At 33.1% G+C, this 11,666-nt stretch overlaps 1 pseudogene; it reads left to right on the top strand.

Moving 5' to 3' along the window:
* The first annotated feature begins 7,530 nt into the window (after positions 1–7,530).
* On the top strand, positions 7,531–11,076 carry LOC118601619 (annotated as a pseudogene).
* Positions 11,077–11,666: the final 590 nt, after the last annotated feature.

Raw genomic sequence — 11,666 nt, 5'->3', positions numbered from 1 at the left:
CTTATCCATTCTTCTGATTTATGGACATTTGGGTATTTTCCACTTTTATAAAATGATGTCTATAAATGTTTTGGTTTAAATCAGGTTGTAGGTCATTCTTCATTTCTCTTGAATAAAGTATATATTGTGAAATTGCTAAATTATAGGCTAGGTCATGGTTAATGTTATAGGAAACCACTTTACCCAAATGGTAATAACATTTTGCATTGCTTCCAATAATATATGAGAATTCAAGTGTCTCCATATCTTTGCCAAATTTTGATATTACCATTTTTTGTCATTCTAGATGTTGCAAAGTAATATATCATCACGATGGTATCAATTTGCACTTCTTTGATTTTCATATACTTGTTGGACATTCATGTATCTTCTTTATGAAAGGTTTGTTCAGATAGTTTGCCTGTTTGTTTTCTTATTATAAAATTATAAAGTTTCTTTACATATTCTAGATATGTCCTTTGTCAGGCAGAGGCATTGAAATTTTCCCCCCACTAGGTGATTTGCCTTTTTATTTCTGAAACATTGTCTTTCGATTAGCAGAAGTATATAATTTTGATTGTTTTGTTGTTTTTAGGGTAAATGATTTTAGGTCCTAAGAAATTTGTCTCTCCAAAAACTTCCAACATATTATAAAATTTCATTAAGAATTTTTATATTAAGTTTAGGATTTTACATATAGAACTATAACATTTTAATTTAAAGATAAAAATTCAGAGTTTCTTCTATTTATGTCGAATTTAACTCATGATAACCATGTGTGTCTCTATTTGTCTACTGTAATTGCTTTTATCCATGTTTTGTAGAGGTCTAAAATCCCATGTTGTTTTATTTCTTTCAGAGATTCGTTATGTTCGATGCTATTTCAAATGGCATTCTTTATTTTTCAATTGTTTTCATTTAGTTATAGAAATATATATAGTAGTGTAAGTTGGCTTTTGAATTCTACACTTGTTAACTTCACTTATAGTTTGCATAGTTTTCTTCTTCTCAGATTCCAAGAGATAGTCTATGTTAACAGTCATCTCCAAATAGTTTTCCTTCTTTATTCCTAACAGTTATGCCTTTTTTGTTTGCCTTCTTGCACAAATAAGGCTCATCAGCACAACACCGATTAGATATGGATAGTGAGAGAAGATTTTCCTGATTTATTGTTCCAGACAAATATCTCTTAGGGAGATGTTTTCAACATTACTTTAATGGTGATTGCATGATTTCTAAAGTCATAAAATTATTTTCCAAGCAAAAGTAGCATATTTATTCATTCACTTAATAGTCATTTAATATACAGGCAGATACAAAAACAGAAAAGTCTCTTGTTCACATGGAACTTTAGACAGCATAAGGACAAAAGATGGGAACACTGATATTAAACAAGTAGATAAATAAGATAAAATTTGTTACAGGGTATTACTAGTGTAAACAGTAATCGAGTACTTTTCTTTCCCCAATTACATTACAACTTGTGTTTTTTTAAGAGTGGCATTTCCTCTCTACCTTAAAATTGCCCTCGCCATATAAGCTCCATGTATTTGACTAGTATATTTAAAAAATCAATAAGTGAGTTATGGAGTGATTGAGTTAAAACTATATAATATTTTTTTGCTTGGAAAATAAATTTATAATGAGAATATTTCTCAAAAAATAGTTAAAATGTTTTTTTCCCCTTTATCTGAGGAAAGCTTTATCTGAGGAAGCATTACTTGACACTCACTCTTAACAGAAAACTTAGTTTGTACCATCTATCACGTTTTATTAGTTTTGTACGTCTATTTATTCACCAGCTCAGAACTTTGACATGTGAAACCAGACAATGCTTAAGGAATAGTGTTCCATAAATGTACGTCTAATGACTAAGTGAATTAAAAGCTATAAACGTTGTTGATCCAATGAGTAAAATATTCAAGAAATTCTTCATTTTAGTATACTATACTTATATATACCAGCAATTTAGTATTTGTTAGTTTTGCTGTTTTTTTTTTTTTTTTCCAGGATCTCATTTCATGGTAAAAATGGAACTTTATAATATATGGTAGGGAACATTATTTTCTATTTGATAAGGACACTGTTTGCGTTTAGAGACAATAACTTTTCTTTCTATTAATGCCATCATTCCATCAAGAGCCTAAGGCACTGACATATATTACAAAACAAAAGGCCATAGAAAAAAGCACTTTAAAATTTCAGTATGAATATATAAGTTAAATTGATTTATACCTACAAGCGACAACTTTTTGCTGAAATTAGATGGATGTGTTCACAAGTCAATAGTTAAAGAAACTGAAAGCTGTGCCTACGTTCAATACTCATACAATGACACACTGTTCACCAAGCTGTTGTGAAGGAGACCATGGCTATATACTCAAATATCAAAAATGTCCAAATATTAAAGTTCTCCTAAAAATAAACTTCTGGATTTAAAAAACAGCAACAAACACAAAACACCTCTTGATGTTGTTCATCACACTAGGAATGACATCTGAGTATCAGACACGTTCATCCACAGTTTCTGTATATTTAAAAAATAAGTAGTAGTTGATTTCAATGTAGAAGCAATATAGTTTTATTTCTTTAAAATGAGCTGTATCACTATTTTCTTTAAAAATCAGGTTTTTCTTCTTTTAATCCAATATTTTTTTTTATATGCCAGAATAAAAATTTAGGTAAAATTTCCAAGTTAATAATCTCTATCTTATACATTCACCTTTATCCAAAATAAATATCCAACTTATATAAAAATTTGAAGATTTGGAATTTAGTCACACTTGACTATAACTTTAATCTGAATTACAGTCAGTTTCTAAATTTTCATTTATTCTGCCCACTTACATTAAACACTGGAATATTCACTGCTTACTTGCATGTCTATGCTCTCTTTAAAATGCTAATGCTGAGCAGTATATTTTTGTAATTTTTTATAATTTTTTTTCAAACATAATCACAAATCAAGAATAGAAAGAGAAGACAATGAAAAGACATTGCTAATTAAAATAGAATCAATCACCTTTTACTGAAAGTTAAAGTCAAAATAAGAACTCTGTATTGGTAATTCATTAATTTAAACATGAACAGAAAGAGCGACAGATTTAATGGTGAAAGAGATGATGACTGAAAATATAGTCATTATCGATATAGTCATTTGGGATTGTTAGAAAAAGGGGCAACAGAATGTCTTAAGCAACTGTTTGAATCATATGAAATTACTATTTTTTAATCTAATAATACAGCAATTTCATGTGGTTCAAATAAATATAGTTTGCCAGGGAGTGTAATAGTTATTTTGAATTAGTAACTGATCTATAACAAGCTACATCAACCTTTGAATACTAATGAGATCACATTAACATTTAGCATTGCATTAAATATTTCCCAGGGACAAAATTGCTCAATCACCAATACCCAAGTGACTCATCCAACAAAGAGGCTCTATTTTAAGTATTGGAAAGAAAGTGGATTCTCATATGTTTGGTCATGGGAGTGTAAATTGGTGAGAGTCTTAGGAAAAACATTTGGCATTATATAAAGTCGAGTATGTTTTAAAACCCAACAATCCCATCCCCAGATATATGCTTAAGGAACACTCTTCTATAGGTATTAAAATAAATGTAATAAAAGGCTTTTAATAACAAAATTCTTGAATGAACCCAAATTCACATTGACAGGAGAATAGATTAATAAATTGTGGTATATTTACAATGAAGTATTTAATAGGAGTAAAAATAGATATAGCTACAGCAATAATATTGATGAAATCTCAATATACATTTGAGTGAAAAGCCTCTCTAATATTAGATAGAACATGATATTGTTTTAATAAAGCAAAAAGCTTTTTTACTAAAAGTTAAACAGTAAAGTTTTAAAATGTGATAAAAATGTACATAAAAAGGCAAAATGTTGAACACAAGATTCAGGATAATTGTCACTTTGAAATGTTTTGGTCAGAACATATTTACAGATGTAATATGTTTTCTGCTGTCCAGGTTTTGTTTTTAATTGTTTCATGGACATTTATTATATTATTCTAGATAAGAAAATACCTGAATAAAGGAAAACTTCCTGTAGACAAATTGTGAGTGTGTCAGAAAGCAAACATTGCAATTAATCTAATTCAATGAATATGTAGTTCAAAATAAGAAAATAAATAAATAATAAAGTTAAACCTCTGAGAGTGGGGTAATATTACTCTTATTTACAAATAAGTAAGCCAAGATACAGCCAAGTTTATGGACATATTATTAGTTAGATGTATCTAGCTTATGAACTGCTTTACAAAATAAATGCCTGATGGCATATTTCATGGGAGACATGAGATCCTGCCCCAATGGAACATACCTGATCTATCATCCAGGCAGTGTGCCAGAAATTTGTATCATTAGAAAACCTAAATTTTTGAATTCCGGCTTTGTTTTTAGAAAGTTCCCTGGCCTTGGCGAGCTAGTTACACGCTATCGCAGATCCAGCCGCATTAGCCTTGCTCTGCCCTGCTCTCCTCCTAGCACGCCCTTCCCAAGGTGTCTTCTATTTTCCTAGATAAATTCTGGTCTGTACCACAGCCTCTTTAAAAAAGGTCTGACATCACTGAACAAAACTGCAACCCACCCACTCCCACCTTGTCACTATTCATCCCATTGCTCCATTTTTGATTTTAAACTCCCTGTTTTCTTTACTAAATTTCTTTAACTTTGTACTTTATCACCTCTTTATGTAATTAATTGTTGAATATTTGTCACTTTTAATCTTATTACTATTTAAAATGTAAATATCTTAACCTTATATTTCGTAATTATATTTGGAGATAGTACCATTTTACTTAGGTTGGTTGTACTTCGAAAGCTGATAACAGAAAGTACTTTTTATAAAGTTACATTTTAAGACATTTTTATCTTATTTACATATGGTTCTGGGAACATATAAAAAGGGAAGCTCTACATCTTTGGTTCTCTGATAGAGAGTTTATACAATAAAGGGTTCCAAATAGGGAAACTTAATACTGTAAACTTGTATAATTAGTAGTAAAGTCTCCCTTATTGTTTTCCTTCACAAGCATACCTGCCTAGTGATGTGTAGATTTTAAGAAAGTAGCTTTGCCGTATGGTAGCTTAACCACAAACCATATCATAAAATTTCTATTTGCAGAAGCCCCAAGAGAAGTAGAGGGCCCTACAGATAGCTTTTGTGTTATATATATGAGTCGGTTGGGGAAAAATGTTGAACTAGGAGTATCACCATTTATCGTGGAAATTAAGATATTTGAGAGATTGTTCTCTGGTGTCTCTTTTTCCCGAAAAGTTTCTCACCAAGTTCAATGCACTGTAGAAATTCATTCAAATATTTTATAGTGATTCACATTTAGCTTTGGTGTATTGCTTCATTAGGGGCAATAATGAGGCTTGAATAATGACACTTGCGAATGGAATAAAAATACTATGGAATAATAACAGCAGGTTCCTCTATCCCTCACTTTGACTAGGGCAATAAACACTTTTAAGGTTTTAACACACATGTGGATAGCACATCTGCACCAGCTCCAGCTTCTGCTGCGCCGTTGCTCTTCTTGCTTGTAGGTGATAGCTTACTGTTCAAACTGCATTTTATTCAGTCAGCATTATCTCATAATGTAAATTGCCTAAATTTTAGCAGCTGAAATGCGTATGGTCTAGACTATAGGACACAAAACAGACAATCCTTAGCAATGATGAAAACAACTATGACTTATGTATCTGAACTCTAGTTTCTCTTGAATAATGCTCATTTATGAAATTGAGATGTTTGGCTTACTGTGCCAAATATAGCTTATGTTTGTATAATACTCCGCTCCAAAAAACATTAGATTTATAGTAGGGATTTTATTTTTACAAAGAATTAAAAAATCATCTAGATTTCAGCCAAAAATAAAGTGATTTAGTTCAACTCTCTCTTTATAGAGTAAGAATCTATATCAGTTTTGTTTTCAAAATGAAACTGATCTGAAGTAGTAACCCTGGATGACTAGAAAATATATTTTCTTTTCAGTTAAACACAAATATGATCAAAGAAAACTGAAAAATATTACATATTCTAAAGTTTAACACTCCCCTAAGATCTGCACAGGAATATTTTAATTTTAAGTTTTGTGATCATTACATGCATCTCAGCCCTTTCAACATTTCTGTTGCTCTTTCTCACACATTTGGATAAATACCAAGTAAATAAAGGAAAGAAATATGGAAATATTTGACTTATTCAGATTAAATGTGGCATATTAAAATTATTTAACAGCAATTTAAATTGTTCGTAATCAAATAAGAAAGCATGTTAGCAATTTAATTGGATCCATGGAGTTCGAATGGATTTCCTATGCAGAGTTGTTAAACTATAATCCTAACAATGAGCTGGTGCTAATCCTGTCCTTTCATTCCTTTAGAGAGGGGACATGCCAAATGAAAAAGAAAATAGTGGAGAGGGCCTACCTGGGTTTATATAGAATTATAGTACATTATAATTCTGGCTTTTGTTTTACCTGTATGCTTTATTTATTAAAAATGTAAATCTTCACATAGCCTTATCAAACAGCACTCAACATAAATTGCCCTAAAACATCTTGATCCTTTGAAGGCCTCTGAAAAACCAAAGTATGTAACAGATCATATTTTCAGGTCTATGCATGTTGCTGATAGGAGAGATCCAGATATGTGCTTTACTTGCAAAGGAATTTATAGACAATGATTTTAAGGCCATAGTTATTAATATTAAGAAAATGTAGCAATTGACATACATTTTAACATGCTATAACATTATATAACATGCTATAAATAAAAATACATATGTACACATTATGTATTTTAAATACACAGTGTATGTATGCACATTGGGTAACTAAAACAGCACTTAAATGCAAACCAAAAGGATGTTAGTATCAGGCAATGGAAATAAGTCAGCCCAATTTAGAGTTGCTGGGGAATATTTAGTGAAGGGAATACAATTATGGAAGAAGCAGAAAAATGGTGAAACATTGCCACAAAACAGTCCAAGAAGTCCAAAACCTCAGGAGATAACGGTGGGCTATTTCAAAAGATTAGAGATTGCATTCAAACAGCCCTAAGTTTGAATCCTGACTCAAATGCTTAGCTGTGACATATTTGACAAGTTTCCAAGAGATTTAAACCTTGTATCTGTCTTAGCTTGGGCTGCAAAACAAAATACCATCGACTGGGTGGCTTGAACAACAGAAATTGATTTCACATAGTTATGGAAGTTAGAAAGTCTAAGATGAAGGTGCTGGACCATTTGGGGCTGTCGAAGGCTCTCTTTCTGGCTGTGTTCTCATGTGACCCTCTTTCGACGTGTGCGTGTGAAGGGAGAGAAAGAAAGATCTCTCTCTCCCTCTTCTTGTAAGGCCATCAGGGCATTAATGCTGTCACAAGGGCCCTACCCTAAACCTAATTACTTCCCAAAGGCCCCACCTCCAAGTACTGTCATGTTAGGGTTTACAGCTTCAGCATACACATGGGTGAGGGGACACAGACATACAGGCCATCATAGAATCCTCTGGAAATGGCATACGACAGGCTTTGTTTGGATCGTGAAGATCAGAACAGAGTGAACTTGGTGGTGCTGCTGCTGCAGTTTACGACCCTTGAGGGAACGAGTCAACAACGGATCAAAATAAAATGGCCTCGCTGGCAGAGGACCAAGGCAAGAACACTCAAATTCAAATGGAATGTGATAGAACATGTATAAGGAACAAAAGAGCTGACAAATGGTTTGGAACTCTTAGCTTATTATCTATTTTTCGGGTATGTAAGAAGTGGACAGAAAATTGAATGTGCCATTAAAGAGAGAAGCAAATTACATTGGTAAAAATTGTTGGAGTGCTATGGCATTTCTTATCCTCCTCTTGAACCAAATGAGGAGAGTTTCGCAAGAACCACAAACAAAGCTTCCTATATGTCCTCAGGTTTTACAGGCCACAGAAGTGAGCCTGAAACACACCTGAAAAATGTGATGCTAAAAGAATATCATGATTTGCTTGAGGTGGCAGAATAGGTCATGAGGCCAAAGGTACATGTTTCCCTTGGACCAGATGTGGACCGCAAGAGAATTTGTCAGGTTCTGCAAGGACCTCACCCAACTGGACTAAGATTGAGAAGACTTTAAGACTATACAAGGGCCCCGTTAGGGCCAAAGCTGAATTAGTGTAGCAGATGGCATAAAGGCCAACTGGAGGAGACCTCACTAACAAGGTAGCAGCAGTTGGAAGTCAATGGAATGGGAGAGGGGATTCTCTGAAAAACAGAAAATCGTTTCAAAAAAGAAGTCAGCAGTGAATTTCTGCCAGGTTGAGAAAGGGCCAACAGCAGATCTAAATAGAATTAAGCTCCATTTCTGACTCCAGATCACCTCTCCTCTGATCGAATCCTTGATGAGGACTATGGGATCAGAAGATGGAACTAAGGAGGGAGGGAGGAACTGGCAAAGGAGGACATAATCTGACTTTTTTTAAAAGTGTATTCTTCCAGACCTGAAGCAGCAGTCACTTCAATATATTTGAAGTTCAGAGTTCTGATTATTATACTAACTCATGACTTTATCTCATTAAATTAAACTATTTCGAGGTTTAGAAATAACTGAGAACCTACTCATGAATTGATCCCTGAAGCACACAGAATCAAGCTAATGAGGAAGTTTGAAAACTGGGAAAAGAAATAAGGTTGCCTTATGACTTGCATATGGAGACCAATATGTTTAATAAAATAGGTACATTACTGCATAGTGATTAATACTAATATTTCTATATTAAAGTTTATAGTACACTAGTATCCTTTTATACTTTCAGAAAATATTATATACTTTATAAATATTTTCCCACCTTGTAAAATTAAAATGAACTTTTAAAGATTTTAGCATATAAATGTACTGTGAAAATTCTATTTATGTAGAAGTTTGCGCCTATTGCCTCCATTCCCAAAGGTTAGGTATTATTGTCTCTGGGCATATCTTCAAAAACTTTAAAGAATATTCTACTCAAGGATCCAAAAAATACAGATTTCATTAACTAACTAACATTCTTCTGGGCTTTGAGATCCATTTAGTGGAAGTGCAAGTCGTTGAGTTTCAGTTCTATTTGCATTTATGATGCTGCTGAAGAACAAACCCCTCTCAGGAATATCAATTATTAAAGAAGCATCTTCAGTCTAGCAGATAATCAGTAAGGAAGCCAACAAATAAAGCAACCCTAGGGATGTGTTCTTCCAGCCTTCTGTCTGAAGTCCAAGGTACTTTTCTGGTTTACATAGCAGCTGTTGTCAGTGTCACTAAGAACAAAGCACAAAGGATGCCAGAATTCTTTGAAGTACACTTGATTGCCCTTTTGAGTGTGATGGGGCAACAATGTTTATTTTACTTACTGTTAAAAATATGAAGAAAAAAGGCATCTATCCAGGTTTTTCTTTGGAAGTGCTTTTTTTCATAATGTATGTTCTTATTTTTAAAAATAGTCTCTACAAATATTTTAAGTCCCTTTATATAAAATATTTCTTTGGTCACCAGTAAGGCATCACTCTGACTCTATACTTTATCTTTAAGGTTATGTAAGGAATAATAGATTTCAAGGTTGCTATAAGTGAATAGATAATAGCGTTAGTAATATTGTGCATAAAATATTTTATACAGAAAATAACAGAGTATATTGGTTAGGATTTGAAATTATCACCAATTATCATAAACGTGTGTGTGTGTGTGTGTGTATAATTGCTTTTTTGTTACTTTAAACTATGTGATAAAATGTACAATTTTAAAGCTGAGTTTTGGAAATTACTGACAAACTGAATTTTAAATGTGGTAATAGCATCGACTCAGCTGTAAGTTCTAGAGATTTATACATAAATTTATAAAACCTATGGCTCGAGAAGTTAAAGTGTTTATCAAAGAATGTTATTTAATTCTTAAGAATCACATAATTTCATAAAATCATAACTCAGAATAATAAGAAGCCAAGAGTTTCTATTTTTTCACAAATGCATTTCTAGAACTTAGAACAGTAACTGAACTTAATAATGCTCAAAAGATATTTATTAAATGAATAAAAAGGAGAATCATAACTACTGTTACAGTATTGGTATCAGGTACTGATAATTCTTGCTTTGGAGTCAGACAGAAAATGGTTTAAATCCCAGTTTAGCCATTAAATTCTTTTATTACTTAAAAAAAGATAATCTGGAACTCATTTCCAGATTATCACCTAATTCATTAGATCATTTCATTGGACCACCCACCTGGCATATAAATCAGCATTAAAAGATATAATTGGAATTGGCTAGAATGCACTCTACAGGGAGAAGTTCTCAACCATTGACCCTCCAGCCTTCCACTAACTCTCCCAGGGCTGCATCGCCTGAGTTAGGAAGAACCTCTGTCTTAGCTGCTTCTACCTGGGTAGCTGCTTCCTCACCCACCACAAGACCTTCAACCAGAGCCTGACTGAGTGGAAGCTCTTTCTCTACAACTGGACTACCAGAGAACTCCTGGGGTCCCCTGCCAAACACTGTGGCTTGATCTTGCTCTTCTACCAAGTCTTTTATGGGGACCTGGCTGTACTCTTTTCATTCACAATGCGAGCTATGCTTTGGGCTCAGAACAATGAAGTTCCAAATTATCGTGACCAGATTCCTAGTCCAGGACTTCTGTTTTTTCCAAAACCAGTGACTGCATTGGACTATACATTATGTTAGATCTAAGTTCCTATAAAGGAACTAAGTTCCTGTAAAGGAACTTAGATCTAACATAATGTATAGTCCAATGAAGTCCTTTAAAAGGACTTTAAAAGTGAAGACTTTTAAAAGTTTCTAAAGCCATATAATCTAGAAGAAAAGAATCACAATTTGTCCTGACAGGGCACTTTTTGAATGAAAGGTCCAGTTTGTGTTGCAGTCAGTTTCTTGTTTATTTCAAGTATGTAGTGAGGTGAATGATCCTGATTTTGGTTAATCCAAGTGAAATGTGTATTTTTGTAAAAATAAATAGAATACTGTAATTGGATTAAAGCCTTAAGGAGAACTAAGAAGAGCATGTATTTCAAAGGATAAAAACACAGTACTATGAACTTATCCCCCCCCCCAATGGAATTATACATTTAAAATACTTTTCATAGATATTTATAGCCATTTGCTGCCATTCAGGTCATCTTTGATCTTAACAATACTAGGAAAGAAATAATAGGTGCAGGATCACCCAAACTGAAAAACCAGGATGATGGTGACAAGTTTTTAGGACTAGCTGTGTTCAGTACACAGTGCATTCATAGTGATAGTTATCTCCAGAGTAAATGCTGTGCTGTCTGTTTTTGTTTTGTATAAATTAGATCTGCCGTTGTAGTTTTATGTATACCTTGGAGAAAGGTGAAGTGGTACATGACACTGGGGTAACATCATAATATACTTCCATATCATCATGTTCAGTGTCCTCTGAAGTAACTGCCTGTTTCCTCTGCTGCCTTTTGAACCAGTGTGTCGTCACCAGATAGTGGCTGTAAACACCTGATTCTAAACATGCAGAATCAGGAGCTGGTCCTATTTTTATAATGTTTAATTGCTTAATGTGTTACACTATATAAATATTTTATGGATTTAATACTAGTTAATGTGTGTGTGTATATTATGAAGTTTGGGGGATAAAATGGTACCTGATCAACA

Source organism: Rousettus aegyptiacus, unplaced genomic scaffold, assembly GCF_014176215.1.
Source record: "Rousettus aegyptiacus isolate mRouAeg1 unplaced genomic scaffold, mRouAeg1.p scaffold_m13_p_4, whole genome shotgun sequence".
Classification (NCBI taxonomy): domain Eukaryota; kingdom Metazoa; phylum Chordata; class Mammalia; order Chiroptera; family Pteropodidae; genus Rousettus; species Rousettus aegyptiacus.
The sequence above is the reverse complement of the archived record's forward strand: the minus strand, read 5'-3'. Positions and strand labels throughout refer to the sequence as shown.